Source organism: Trachemys scripta, chromosome 18 (assembly GCF_013100865.1).
Source record: "Trachemys scripta elegans isolate TJP31775 chromosome 18, CAS_Tse_1.0, whole genome shotgun sequence".
Classification (NCBI taxonomy): domain Eukaryota; kingdom Metazoa; phylum Chordata; order Testudines; family Emydidae; genus Trachemys; species Trachemys scripta.
Window position 1 is genome coordinate 17,390,623 of NC_048315.1, and position 15,007 is coordinate 17,405,629.

The 15,007-nt window shown below is 40.5% G+C and overlaps 1 protein-coding gene across 6 annotated transcripts in view; it reads left to right on the forward strand.

Annotated features, from left to right (window-relative positions):
* The first annotated feature begins 9,043 nt into the window (after positions 1 to 9,043).
* CAMKK1 (calcium/calmodulin dependent protein kinase kinase 1) overlaps positions 9,044 to 15,007 on the forward strand; it is a 181,761-nt gene continuing 175,797 nt past the window's right edge. For 3 of the 6 annotated variants that reach the window (XM_034752591.1, XM_034752595.1, XM_034752596.1), the window contains exon 1: positions 9,044 to 9,098. The gene's annotated coding sequence lies outside the window, so the exon portion shown is untranslated. Of the gene's footprint in view, positions 9,099 to 9,146; positions 9,234 to 10,069; positions 10,173 to 15,007 lie in introns of those variants that run through there. The other 3 variants (XM_034752593.1, XM_034752592.1, XM_034752594.1) reach the window with 3 other exon arrangements.

Sequence of the window (15,007 nt, forward strand, 5' to 3'; positions counted from 1 at the left end):
TCCTACTATAAATTATGAAAACAAAATTAGATCGTGAATCAAACATCAACTCCTACCTCCCCCACACACATCTGATTTCTCCCTAAGGTCCTCCTCCGCAGCAGCCCATGTAAGTAGATGTGTCTTGCAGTGTGCCCTGAAGGGCAATAGTCCTCCCCCTCTTTTAAATCAAGGAGTACAACTATATCCAGCACTCAACATCTTCAAAGCTCTTAAGCAACAGCAATTAACCCTCACAAAGCCCTGCAGAGGTAAATAAGTATTATTTATCTCTATTTTACAGATGGGTAAACTGAGGCACAGGGAGGGGAAATGACTTGCTAAAGGCCAAAGCACGTGCTAGTGTCAAAACCAGCATTAGAATTGGACCGTCTTCATATGTTCGATCAGCTAGACTGCTAGGGATAGACACGGGTTCTAGAGAGCTTCCTTACTGGCTTTCTTTGAAATGCTTCAAAAGGAGATATACCAAGGATACTTATCCTGTTTCTACTCTAATTAGATTGTAAACTCTTCCAGGGTCTACCTTAATAAGTGCCTGTAGACCCTCCTGTAATACGAATATGATAATAGTAAAAACTCAAGCAATCTTTCAAACTGTGCCTAGCATTCTACAGAATAAACGTTACCAACTTCCTTATACATTGTTAGACTTGTTGAGCTAGTTACATCTTGTTTCCTTGGTTTTAATATTGGTTTCTTCTTATTTCATTGTTTATTCAGAACTCCTAGTAAAGGATATGGGGAGACAAATCAGTGTACATATGTAGGGAAGCCTGTTTTTCAAACTTGTATATGGAATTTGGGTGCCTATCATAAGTACATCTGAAAATTGGGCCATGTATGACTAAATTTTATGGATATTTTTGCATCCAAATATCACACTGGGTGCATAATGCAGCCCTCCGTATGCATTTTGTATCATAACCATATTAGAGAATGGTGCTAGTAAATTTAAACCAGAGCATGCTTAAAATCTCTTTAGGGAACATCAAAGAAACTAATTACATTGTTTTGTTTTTCCTTTTGCATTTACAGACTCAGCAAAATGACGGTGGAACGGGAATAGTAAAGAAAGCATCAGGCTCTCGGCACCATTTCTCCTTTCGTTTGGTTTCAGTTTATGAATCTCCCAGGGAAATACAGGAAGGAAGTGGTTCTTTATTAATATTTTATAGGATTCCTGCCAATCGTTTTTAAAAATGCAATCAGTGGTGTGCATTTTCCAGTATTAATATCAACCTCTTGCAGACTATGGCGCTCCAGCTGCAGGCTCAGCATTGGTATGAAATGATCCATCAGACGGTTGGGTTCCTTGGGCTTTGGGAGTTTGGGGGAGAGCGTTGCACCCCCAAAACTGCACTGTTGGCTGATTTCCAAACCTCAGAAGACAGAGAATCATGACTAACTTGTATGTGCAGGTTCCTTTCAATAGGAACTGAAGCTGTAAAGCGGGTGAGCAGTCCTCAGAAAGGGCCTAATCCTGTTGGAATTACTCAGGCAAAACTCCCACTGAAGTCAATGGGCCCTTACGTAGGTCCAAACAACCCCCTACATGGATGAGAACTGCAGGTGGGGAAATTACTAGGTTCCCCTCAGATTCCTCTGAATCCTTCCATTAGTGGAGGGGTTGTTGGGGATTGTTCCTGCCTTGACAAAGAAAAGTGGGGGATGAGGTTTGCCCCTCAAGTGCCACTAGGGTGACCAGACAGCAAATGTGAAAAATTGGGACAGGTGGTGGGGGGTAATAGGAGCCCATATAAGAAAAAGGCCCAAAAATCAGGACTGTCCCTATAAAATCGGGACATCTGGTCACCCTAAGTGCCACTGGTCACTGAAACATGCCCAGATCTTGGGAGGATCTGCCAGAGCTGTCTGCACTGCTTCATTGACCCAGCTCGAGCCACATTGACAGGACATCTCCTACAGGCAGCAAACCCCAGGGACTTTTTTAACAGGAGAGCCAACTGTGGAGAAGGTTTGCTGGGGAATGTCTATATTAACTGCTAAACAGATTCTCCATAGGATGGGGTGTGTCCCTTCCCCTTTGTGGATACCTGTGAGCATCTGAGAACAGTGATGCAAAGACTGCCGCTTTCTGTCTTTTCCACAGGAAAAGGGCAAGACCTGGGTACATTAGTTCTTTCCATTCAAGAATCTCATGGAGATGTTCAGTTTTTACTCATTGCAATATTTATTGTCTCCAGAGGGAGTTTTGCCTGAGTAAGGACTGCAGGCTGCAGCCTAGTGGGAGTTTTGTGTGAATGACAAGCACAAAATCTGGCCAATAATAATTAGGTCTGGGGAAACCTCATGACATTTGAGCTTTCACAAACCTCTCTTACCAGATGTTGGGTTCCCAAAGCTAGCCCAAGTTCTTTCCTACCCAGTAACTTGAATTCATGAAGAACAGGAGTACTTGTGGCACCTTAGAGACTAACAAATTTATTAGAGCATAAGCTTTCGTGATATATAGAGTGGAATAAACATTGAGGAGATATATATACACACACATACAGAGAGCATGAACAGGTGGGAGTTGTCTTACCAACTCTGAGAGGCCAATTAAGAAAGAGAAAAAAAAACGTTTGAAGTGATAATCAAGATAGCCCAGTACAGACAGTTTGATAAGAAGTGTGAGAATACTTACAAGGGGAGATAGATTCAATGTTTGTAATGGCTCAGCCATTCTCAGTCCTTATTCAATCCTGAGTTGATTGTGTCTAGTTTGCATATCAATTCCAGCTCAGCAGTCTCTCCTTGGAGTCTGTTTTTGAAGTTTTTCTGTTGTAAGATAGCCACCCGCAGGTCTGACATTAAATGGCCAGACAGGTTAAAGTGTTCTCCCACTGGTTTTTGAGTATTATGATTCCTGATGTCAGATTTGAGTCCATTAATTCTTTTGCGTAGAGACTGTCTGTAGTCCACGAAAGCTTATGCTCTAATAAATTTGTTAGTCTCTAAGGTGCCACAAGTACTCCTGTTCTTTTTGCGGATACAGACTAACACGGCAGCTGCTCTGAAACTTGAACTCATGAGGATTTTTCAATTAAAAAAAATAAAAGCAGCCTGTAGTCTGTATTAGGGATAGAGAGCCTCCACCCCAAACTTCCCTTCCCAAAAAACGGACTCACAGAAGGGGGTACCTGATGCACTATGTTGATATTTTAATTTGGATTTCTCTCTCTTAGCTCTCTTAGGCAATGAGAGTTGTGTGCATGTATCTAATGACAGAATTGGATTGTATTTAAAGACATGAAACCATGGAAACTACAGCATGACTATAAATAAAGGACATTGCAAGGATATAACTGCCAGGGTGCCGATTAAATTTTAAAACTAGATGGTCAGTCTAAAATTTGTCTGACTTGAACTCCCAGCCATTGGTTCCTGTTATGCCTTTCTCTGCTAGATGAAAGACCCTTTAGTACCTGGTATTTTCTCATGTGGATACTTATACACTGTAATCAAGTTACCTCTTGATTTTGTTTTTGATAAGCTAAATAGATTGAGTTTTGAGTCTCTTACTTGTAAGCCATTTTTTCAGAATTTAACAATTCCTTACCATTTGATACTTGGCTGATAAAGCAAGCTTTGATAAGAGTGCTGGGGCTTGGATACATAGAGCTAATGCAATATAGGAGGTCTGGTTAATGACTGCAGTTTAGACTAAATAAAATAAAGTCCTTGCAAGGCTTAGTGGAAACATTGATATTTTAATAACTAGTGTCCTCTTAGTAATTATCTTTTGACACTTCTGTGTGCAGAGACTAAATGCAAATGAGCAAGACTCTGTTGGATGGGAAACAAAAGTTTATTGTAAGCCACAAGCTGCAGTAATACTGTGAGAGTTATTTTGAGATTTGAAGCCCATACTAAAAATAAAATAATGGAGCAATGGAGAATATTGAGCAGCTTCAATGTCTACAGAAGCATCAGTGAGAAAAATTCCTGATCCCATTGAGAAGGGGGGTGGGTAAGGGATGGATTCTCTTCCCTACAATTATTCACTCTTGGGTTAACCCTCTCCACAGAATGGAAAGGGCTCTGCTGCCAGTGTTCAGACATGTTAATAGATTTGTGTGAGGCCTGTCAGGCTGTCCCTTAAGCTCATTCAATTACAAAGCAAATGCTGATTGGAGACTCATGGGAGAGCACTCCCATGCCATGGGGATTAATTAGCAAACTGATCTCTGTCTCTGCTCCAATGAACTATCTGCATCTGTTAAAGCACAGGATAGCACTGCCAGTGGTAGTAATGACAGCAACACTGATGGCAAGTTGGGTCAGGGAGTAAAGGATACCTGTAGCTTTGATCAGTTAGGGTATCATTCAGATGTAACCTACTATTAATCAAAGGGCTGTATTTAATTCTAGGGGAAAGTAGGTAAAATGGATCTGGAAAAAAATCATCAAATAATTTAGTGTACCTGCTTATGGGCTTAACAGACTGAATTCAAATTGTGTTAGTCAACATGCATCACTTATCCAGATCTCCCTACAATTTCAGTAAATGCTTGTATTTGCAGTCACAATTAAATTCTATTAGTAGCTCCTGAAACTGAGCCTTTGGATTAAGGATCCTTCAGTAGTAGTGATGGGGCTGAAGCAGAAGCTCCTTGAAAGATTAAGTGGGGCTGGATCTTTCTGCATCAGGACCCTTGAGAATGAGGCATATTTCTATCAGGCAAATTCTAATTTTAAAAGCACCTGTATTGTATTGGGGGGTTTGTTTGTAATGGATTTTATGACTGTGTTGTTGTTGTTGTTGTTATTTTTATTATTTGTATTTTGGTATTGCCCAGAGACCCCAGCCCTAGTGTGCTAGGTGCAATGCAAACATATGACAAAGAGAAGGTCACATCTCAAAGAGCTTACAATCCAAGTATAAATTAGTTGATATAACAGAGAGACTAGGAGCACAAGAACGATGAGATGAGATGATCAACATAAACAGTGGTTACAATACACCAACTAAACTTTGGTAATTATTTTTGTTGGCATCATTGCACAGAAGTCATTCATGCATAGATTTGTAGATTCCAAGGCCAGAAGGGACCATTCTGATCATCTTGTCTGACATCCTATATATAACACAGGCCATAGAACATCCCAAAAATAATTCCTAGAACAGATCTTTTAGAAAAATATCCAATCCTGATTTTAAAATTGTCAGTAATGGAGAATCCACCATGACCCTTGGCAAGTTGTTCCAATTGTTAATTACTCTCTCTCTCAAGTATCAGAGGGGTAGCCGTGTTAGTCTGAATCTGTAAAAAGCAACAGAGGGTCCTGTGGCACCTTTAAGACTAACAGAAGTCTTAAAAGTGCCACAGGACCCTCTCTCTCTCAAAAAATTATGCCTTATTTGAAATCTGAATTTGTCTAGCTTCAACATCCAGCTATTGGAATATGGTATACCTTTCTTTGCCCGACTGGAGAGTACATTATTAAATATTTATTACAATCTATAAGTACATACATGGGTAATCAAGTCATCCCTTAACCTTCATTAAGCTAAATAGAGTGAGCTCCTGGAATCTACCACAATAGTGCGTGTTTTCTAATCCTTTAATCATTCTCGTGGCTCTTCTCTGAAACCTCTTGAATTTATCAACCTCCTTCTTGAATTGTGGATACCAGAATGGGACAGTATTCTGTCCAGTGGTTGGATCAGTGCCAAATACAGAGGTAAGATATAACCTCTCTACTCCTACTCGAGATTGTCCTGTTTATGCATCCAAGCATTGCATTCATCCTTTTGGCCACAGTCCCCCACTGCAGGATCAAATTCAGCTGATAATCCATCACAATCTCCAAATCTTTTTCAAAAGCACTGCTTCCCAGAATAGAGTCCCCCAATGTGCAAGAACAACATTTTTTATAGATGTATACATTTACATTTAGCGACATTAAAATACATATTATTTGCTTGAGCCGTTTACTAAGCAATCCAGATCGCTCTGTATCAGTGACCTGTGTTCATTATTCCCCCAATTTGTATCATCTGCAAACTTTATCAGTGATGATTTTAAGTTTTCTTCCAGATCATTAACAAAGAAGGTTAAATAGCATAGGGCCAAGAACCGACTCTTGAGGGATCCTACTAGAAACAGTCCTGTCTGTTGATGAGTCCCTATTTAAAATTACATTTTGAGACCTATCAGTTAGCTAGCTTTTAATCCATTTAACATCTGCCATTTAGGGATGTAAATAGGGTTTAAAAATAGTAACTGTTTAACCTATTAAAATTCTATTGTTTAAACAGTTAACTGTTAAGGAGTTCACATAGGTGGGTAACTGGCAGGGGTGGCTCCATGTATTTTGCCGCCCCAAGCACGGCAGTAAGGCAGCTTTCGGCAGCATACCTGTGGGAGGTCCGCTGGTAACGCGGATTCAGCGGCACGTCTGCGGGAGGTCCGCCGGTCCCACACCTTCGGCGTACCCGCCGTCAAATTACCGCCAAAACCACAGGACCGGCGGATCTCCCACAGGCATGCCGCCAAAGGCAGCCTGACTGCTACCCTCACGGCGACCGGCAGGCCACCCCGTGTGGCTTGCCGCCCCAGGCACACGCTTGGTGCACTGGTGCCTGGAGCCGCCCCTTGTAACTGGAGGAGTGTGCGGTACAGCACTCCCATGTTTTACGCGGAGCTCCACTGCTGACCCCACACCTGGAGTCCCAGCTGGGGCCAGCAGTCAGGAGGCTGGGCGGCAGCGGAGTTTGATCATTAACTGAAACCGATAAGACTGATGCTTATCGGTTAATTGGTTAAACTTTTACATCCCTAGTGCCATTAAATGTACCTTTTTATTTTTCTAATCAAAATGTCATGCAGTACCAAGTCAAATGCCTTACAGAAGTCTAATTGTATTACATTGACATTACTATCTTTACCAGCCAAACTTGTAATCTCATAAAAGAAATCATGTTAGTTTGACAGATCTATTTTCCATAAACCTATGCTGATTAGCATTAATTATATTACCCTTCTGTAATTCTTTATTAATTGAATCCCATATCAGTCGCCCTGTTATCTTGCCTGAGATTAATGTCAGACTGACAGACCTACAATTACTTGGGTCATCCTGTTACTTTTTTTTAAATATTGGCAAAACATCAGCTTTCTTCCAGTCTTCTGAAAAGCAACATTAACAGTCAAGTAAATGCCTCGGCCAGCTCTTTTAAAACTCTTGGATGCAATTTATATGGCCCTGATTTTAATGTGTGTCACTTAAATAGGTGCTGTTTAATATCCTCATGAGGTACTAGTGGAATGAAGAGAGTTTTATTATATGATATGACTACATCATGTTTTTTCTTCAAATACAGAACAGAAATATTTCTTTATTCATGACCTGTAAACTTCAGATTTTTAATTTTTTTATGAGTGGAGACAAAGCAAAGCATCGTTTTTACTAAATATTTTGGTCTCACTCTAATTTGTGAGGTTCCCTAGACTATCCTACAACACAGTCCCTCTCGAAAATTCAGCATCTGAGAGCCCTTGGCTTACATTCACAGCACACACATTTGGACATGTGGCATGGTCGCGGCTGTATTTAAGTTATTGCTGTTATGACTCCTTTGGTGATTAGAGGTAAAAACTGCTGAAATCTTAAGGCCTCACACTCTTCAGTTTAAATAACTAGAGGAGAACAGTGTTCTAGACTGCTTCAGCTCCAAAAAAAAAAAATCACAGACATCTCCTCACTTTGTATTTTGACCCCACTGATACAGTAGGGAAAGATTTTGCACTGGCAGAAAGGTGGACTGGATAATCAACTACATCTTTTCCTTCTCTACATTCTTTTTATTGTACAGCACTTAGTACAGTGGGACCAAGCCTGGTTCTAGTGTTTAAGGGCTACCACAATTACTGGAGTTACTTCTGGTATAAATGTTAAATAATAATAATTTAGATTTATACAAATATCTGCTTCTTCCCAGCTCAGCCTCATTTTCTACTTGAAGTCAGAAGGCTGAATTTATGTTAGCAAAATCATTTTCCTGTCAATCTCTATCCTAATCTGATATTGGGAGGATTACCTCTTAGAAGTGCAATATTACCAACCCTATGTGTTCAAAAATCATGATTCAGCTTCCCTCCACCCCCCATAATGAGAGAATTTTTAAATCCCATGATTTTTAAGACAAATAAATTCTGAGTTATTTGTATTTGGTTTCTGAGCCTTCAGGATGCACTTGGATTACATTTTCAAGCCTTCTTCTGAAACAGTGAATGCTAGAAAACTACTTCCTCCCCCCCCCCCACTTATAAATGAAAGCTAGGAGTCTCAGCTAATCACATGCCTCCAGAAGCTAAGGCATTAAGATAAACAATAAATATTGCAAGTTTCACTATAATATGGAGAGAGTTGGCAGCACTTGAAGTGTGGGGTGAAAAATCTCTGACCACCCGCTCCATCAGATACACAGGGCTGTAGTAATCTGCTATTGGAAAACAATGGCTAAAATTTAATTTCTAGTAACTTAAAAAAAATATAAGTCATTAAAAAGTAAATTGCTACCACTGCAAAGCAATGGGGATTCCAGTAGGTGTATTTACCCTTACACTATCCCCTTTTTAAATGCACGTAAAGATACCTTTTTTCTGGATACACAGATCAAAAACCGCATCAAGGCTGGTGATCTGCCAGACACACACAGAATTCTCCCAACACTCAGGATATCAGTGATATAACTCCACATGGAAGAAATACGTTGCAATTTCTTTGTGAGATTTTTTGATCAAAACGCTCCAATCAACCTGCAATTTACAGCAGGTTTGGGGAGAAAAGCCTATGGAAAGCTCAGAAGCAATGAACCAACGGCAACCCAACCTCATATAGTCATTTACATAGTCCTCTGTGCTTCCAATCAGAAACCAGAGTTATAATATACCGTCCACCAATCGTACTGGACATCAGAAATTGCCAATAGGAGGAGAGCCGAGGATGCTGCCCATGGTACAGAATTCCTGATAGGAGGATCACTTGATACTTTGTATAGTCTCTGCAAACAGAGGCACGTTGCAAGCAGCCCAGCCAGAGACCTAGAGCCGCAGCAGCTCTAGACCTTCCAGCAACCTGCCCAGGTGAGTGAGTGCCAGAGGGTTACGTGCTGGGGGCAGCAGCATCCGATAGGAAGGAGAAACATAGAGGTCTGGGCTGAAACCACCTTGTGCTCATATGCCTGCAGGCGGAAAGCTGCAGAGGACTTTGCTGGGAAGGTAGGTGCAGCCCATCAGCACTGGGAGGGAAGGAAAGTGTATACAGCAGCCAGGCTGGCCTGGAGAAACTTGGCTGGCCGGTTAAGGATCTAATGCCTGGCAGCCTTCCTGCTTCCTTGAGCTGAGTAAAATGCCCCATTGCTGCAGCTGTCTGGGATCCTCACACTCCGGCTGTGCTGGTAGAAGGGACTTTCTCATAGTCTTTGTACAGATCCTAGGGTCCTACGGGCTGCTGCCCTGCTGAAACTGTCATTTGCACATTGCTGGGAGGTAGGGTGCGTTTCCACCTGCTCCCCTCCCCAAGCCTGAGGGGTCCATGCCCAGTGGTAAGGAACTGCCAGTGACTTTGCTTGTGGCTGCACCCCGGTGCTTATCAGAACGAAATGTGCCCCTTTCATTGAAGCAAATGAATGTTCAGCGCTGATGGAACAAAAGCGGAGGATTTGGAAGCGACTTTCTGGCTTGAAATCATTTCATTGGGAGGGAATCGTTAGCGAATAAAGGAGGAAGATTTAAATCATCTGCATCCTGCACACTATTCATCCCCGTGTTTGTGTAATGCATATTTATATTGGTGCAATATGCATTACATACCTAAGGGTTGTGTTTTGTTCTCATTTGGTCATTACATCCAGCAGAGCATTTGAACAAATCATGATAACAATGAGATTGCTTTGCTCTGGAAGCAGATGCAGAATTCTCTTTGTATCCCATTTTCTGTTTTGCTGAAATGTCTCTAGTCTGAAAAAGGAAAACTGGAATAAAACAACCTCAGTTGGTCTCTCCATCTCTAACTCCTGTGATGCTTTTTGGGGGTGGTGCCTTGGGGGGAATCTGCTTCTCACACTGTATTCTTCCTAGAACCATATTGACAGTGGATCTAGTGGAGCAGCCAGATAATATTCCAGTTGTATAAGCATATTTATAAAAATCTGCATGGTATGTATTCACGACTGTGCATCTCTCCATTTTTATGCTGCAAATACTGGCAAGTGATTTGGATTTTTTTTTATTTTAAAGTTGAAACTAATTATCGTGCACTGATTATAACACTGCTTATGTATGATTAATTCTGGGCTGATTTTTTTTTAAATTTAAATGTTTGCTATACATGCCTTTTGTAAACCTTTGAGGACAGGGAATGTGGGCCAAATTCTGCTGTGTTACACCAATGTAAATCCAGAGCAACTCTATAGGTTGTAAAAAGAACAGGAGTACTTGTGGCGCCTTAGAGACTAACAAATTTATTTTCAGATGCATCTGAAGAAGTGAGCTGTAGCCCACGAAAGCTTATGCTGAAATAAACTTGTTAGTCTCTAAGGTGCCACAAGTACTCCTGTTCTTTTTGCAGATACAGACTAACACGGCTGCTACTTTGAAATCTATAGATTGTGTAAATGGAACTTGGTCCCAGCTCTTTACTGGTGTGTCAGTTTCTGCTGTGTACACATGAAAATCTATGCTAATTCCATTGACTTCAGTGGAGTTACTCCTGATTTTAACTAGTGTAACTTTGACCAGAATTTGTCGCTCTAGCTATAAATTTACAGTGCTGTATAAATGTTTTACGAAGGTATCTTTGTAATAATAGTACTGTAAATTTTGTCCTCTGTACACCTGAAATTTGACTTCAGACTGAAAAAAATTACCATGCAAAACCTGAATTTTTAAGAAAACATGCTTGTTGGCTGTATAGCAGGAAAACCGGCTGAAGCCTTGAAGAGCTTGTTTTTTGAGTTCTGCAGTGGGGGAAGCCAGTTACCGCAATCAAGCTATAAATCAGCGGGTAGCTGGGAGCTACTGTAGTTCTGGAGATTGGGTAGGAGGCAAGTCTAAGCGCATCTATCAGTGGGTATAACGCAAGAGGTGCCAAGGTCAGATCTAGTCATTCACTGCAAAGCTGGTTATACAAAATGTTCTGAGTAAACCCTGAGTGGTGGTGGTTGTAGTGCTGCTGTTGCACTGCTATGAATATATAGGCTGTCAGAGAGTTTCCAAGCTAAACACTCTACTGCACTTGAAGTTGAAATTTATAGAAGTCATCAGTTTGGGAGGGAACGTGTTTTTTGTTTTGTTTTTCCCCTTCCTAAAAGTCAAATCACACTCATTTTATTCACCTGAGTAGGCCCACTGGCTTCTCTCACGCAAGTAAGAACTGAATTCTCATGATCAAGGTAAGCAGGGTTTGACTTACTCTTTTAAATTATTTTAAACCCCCTTTTTTTAGTAGCAGAGAAGCAAAATAATTTGTGATATTTATTTATAAAACATCCATAAATCTGGAGTTCTGAGGTTGTTTTTTTAAAACTCCACCTCAATTTTTCTTTGCTAAGTCTGAGTTTAAACTATAAAAGGATTTTCAAAAGAGCTCAGATTCTATTTAGATACCAAAATAAGTGCCCAGATTTTCACAGCAGCTCAGCACAGCATGTTGGGTGCTATGCAGTTTTGAAAATCTGGCTCTTATATAGTTGTTAGAATGGGTACTGAGTTCTTCTGAAAATCTGGCCTCCCTTATGGATGCTCAGCCTTTGAAATTCTGGCTCTGAGCTTCTTTGAAAATGTGATCCTTAGTTCTTGGTAACAGCAGAAGTTTCTTTTGCATTTCAGTCTCTCTGGTATATGTGATTACTGTGAGCTGTGATGAGAGACACTAGTTGGTTAACTAAGATCTGCTAATAAGTCTAAAATAGAATTGCAACAAGAGAAAATCATGGGAAAATTGGATTCCTGTGTCCATGTTCAGATAGGTCTGTTTGACTCTGGTGTGTGCTGACAGTATAGAAATCTGGGTAGTAATGTGATTAATTGTTTACCAATATTTTAGATTAGAAAGTGAGGTTTTTTTGTTTTTGTTTTTTTTTAAGGCGGTGAAACTGTTGTTTCCATCTTCAACACATTGATATGTTGACATGGTAGCAGTGGTTTAATGTTATAAGATGTATGATGAAACAGTAGACTTTCCTGTGATAAGAGAGGCCTGGGAAAACCCAGCTGTTTAAGTGAAAGGTGTATTAGATGGCTAAGGAGATGCTGTGTGTGGCTGGGATGTTGTGTTTATGCAGTACATTGCTTTTGCAAAGTGTCTGTGTGTCCATGGAATGTTTTGTTTTAATGTATAGTTTTGTAGTATTGTTTCAAACACAGAGACATAGTATTAAAAATAAACAAACTGATTTTAATAGCTTGAGAAATTAATATATAGGAAGTACCTCTATATTAATTTCAGAGCAGGGAAATATACCCAAGTCACTTTAAGGAAGGATGGTATGCAGTTAAATCACAGGTTTTAGATACAGAAGGCCTGGGCTCTATTCCCAGCTCTGCAGCAGACAGTGCACCAGAATTCCCGCGGTCTAGAGTACATTCTTGGAACTGTCACAGACTTTCCTGTGTGACCTTGGGCGAGTCACTTAGTTGCTCTGTGGCTTAGTTCTCTGTCTGTAAAATGTGGAGAGTAATACTTCCCTACTGCATGTAGAGTGTTGTGAAGATAAATTCATTCATGTCCGTGTACTGCTCAGATGCTACAGTAATAGGAGACCTAGAGAACAGAGCTATTAAAAAAAAATGAACCTTTTTACAATTTATCAAAATCTCAAAATTTTTTGACCATGAGTTGTTTAAAAAAACAGCAAAAAAAAAAAAAAAAGCAAAAATTTTTGAGAAATGTTTGCAAAAAACTTTCATCTAAATTTTGGAAAATTTTGACTTGTCCTGATAGAGAAGTCCTATTAATTTTTTTTTTTTTATTGTGGCTAGCTCTACAATGATGTCTACTAACTGGAAGACTATCCCCCTTGCTGTGCCAAAGTCCCGGGAAGTTAGTTTTGAGCTGTCTTGGTAGCTTGGATTTTCTGTTGTGGCAGTGCACAGTATCAGCCTTTGCAATCACCAGTATTGATTTTGAGATTAGACTGTGTTATTATTCGATTTGCATATAGTGCCAGTTGAAAGTTTCTTCCCCTACCAATATCTGATGTCTACTTGCAATCATGCATGTACAGTGATAGCACTTTTTTTGTTATCTCTGTCTTACTGATTCTTCTGAATAATTCTCTTTTTTCCCTCATAATTGCCTGTACATTGTTGGTAAGGAAAGCTGTTTGTGTTGCAATGATAGCAGTTTCTGCAACTGTGCTGTCAAAGCGAAATATATGATTCTGTTGTGGTTATAACTCAATGGAAAGGTTTAATTGAATACTAATCATGGCTATTTTATTTACTTCCCTCTTTGCCATCGTATCAAGCTAAACATATAATGCAACTTCTATTAACGTGTTTATTTTTTCCCTGCAAGTCACCACAGCAGTTTTGACTTGTTTGGCTTTTGACATAGGATCACTTTGAAATGGTGCTTCTGAAATTGCATAAGGCAGGCTCTGTCACTTAAAAAGAAGAAAAATTGTACATTGATGCTATGATCCCACAAGTATTTGTGCAGGGTGCAGCAGGTTGTTGTACTGCAGCACGTGTATGAGGCTGGAGTGTGCACAGGAATGAGTGAAATTAATCACAAGGCATGCTGACTTCTTTGCTCACAAGTGTGCAATGTATGGGTGGCAAATCGATATGTCTTAGGAAACATGGGTTTAAGCTACAGCTTCTTTTGGTCCAATTAGGAGCTCAGGTACATTATTATTTATTTGTATTAAAGTAGTACCTAGGGTTGGGCTTCAATTGAGACTAGGCGCCCACTGTAATAGGTGTTGTGCACATACAAGAGAAATCCCTGCCCAAAGAGTTTACAATCTAAATAATCAACACAAAGGATGGGAAGGGAAATAGAAGCACAGAGAGATGCCTTCCCCAAGGTCATACAGCATGTCATGGAGCAGAGCTACAAATAGAACTCAGGTCACCCAAGTCCCAGTGCCATGCTCTGTGCTCAGGACAACACTGCCTCTCACAGTCGCCTCTTAGGTGCCCTCCTGCTAAGAGGTTGTAATGCAGTGTCCGTGTGTCGGGGTCTCACTGATACAGCACTACTGTTCTTGAATGAGTATGTGTGATTCTCTGCCTTTGCTCTGTAGAGGACCACACTCTGAATGTTCTCCATCAGATATGATGCATTAATCGGCTTTAGAGGACTAACTTTCTTTGGATGGGAATAAGTGGTTAATAATAGGCAGAACCCATGTGGTTTCCCCTGTGACGGCAGTATAAGCTTGGAGTTTTAGCCAGTGAGGTATTAAACAAGACATCTGTCTTGAGTGTGTTTGGGGGTGGGAGGGCGGGAGGAGAGTGCTAAGGCAAGGCATCAGGCTCTATCAATTTACAGTGCAGTGGATGGGTCTTGGAAGCAGCGTCCACTGACTAGTAGCATTTTCCTTCCAGTGTTAGTTTTATTTCAGACTGACAAAGAAACTTTATCATGTTCTCACTGTCCCCATATCTCTCCAAATTAAATTCTCTTGTGGAGTTCAAAGTACCAGTCTGTGGTTCTTTTTGTTACAGTAGCCATAGTTAGATGATAACAGAATGGAGGGACTGCGTGGTGCCCTGTAATGGTTATTGTCAGAGCTGGCTGCAGCTACAGTGGCAGGCATATATAGGAGCAAGATTAAAAAACCCAGGTTTCCGATAGGAGCAATTTTGTATGTGTTAGACTATGAATATGTAATACCATGTGAGATAGAAGGATTGGCTGGGAACAGGCTACAGTGAGAGGAATTTAGGGACAAAGTGGACAGCAAGGTGATAAATGAGCCATGCCTGAGTTGTCCTGACAAAGTCCTGTGGCGTTTGTCCTTAGAAAAGACTGAATCATGGAC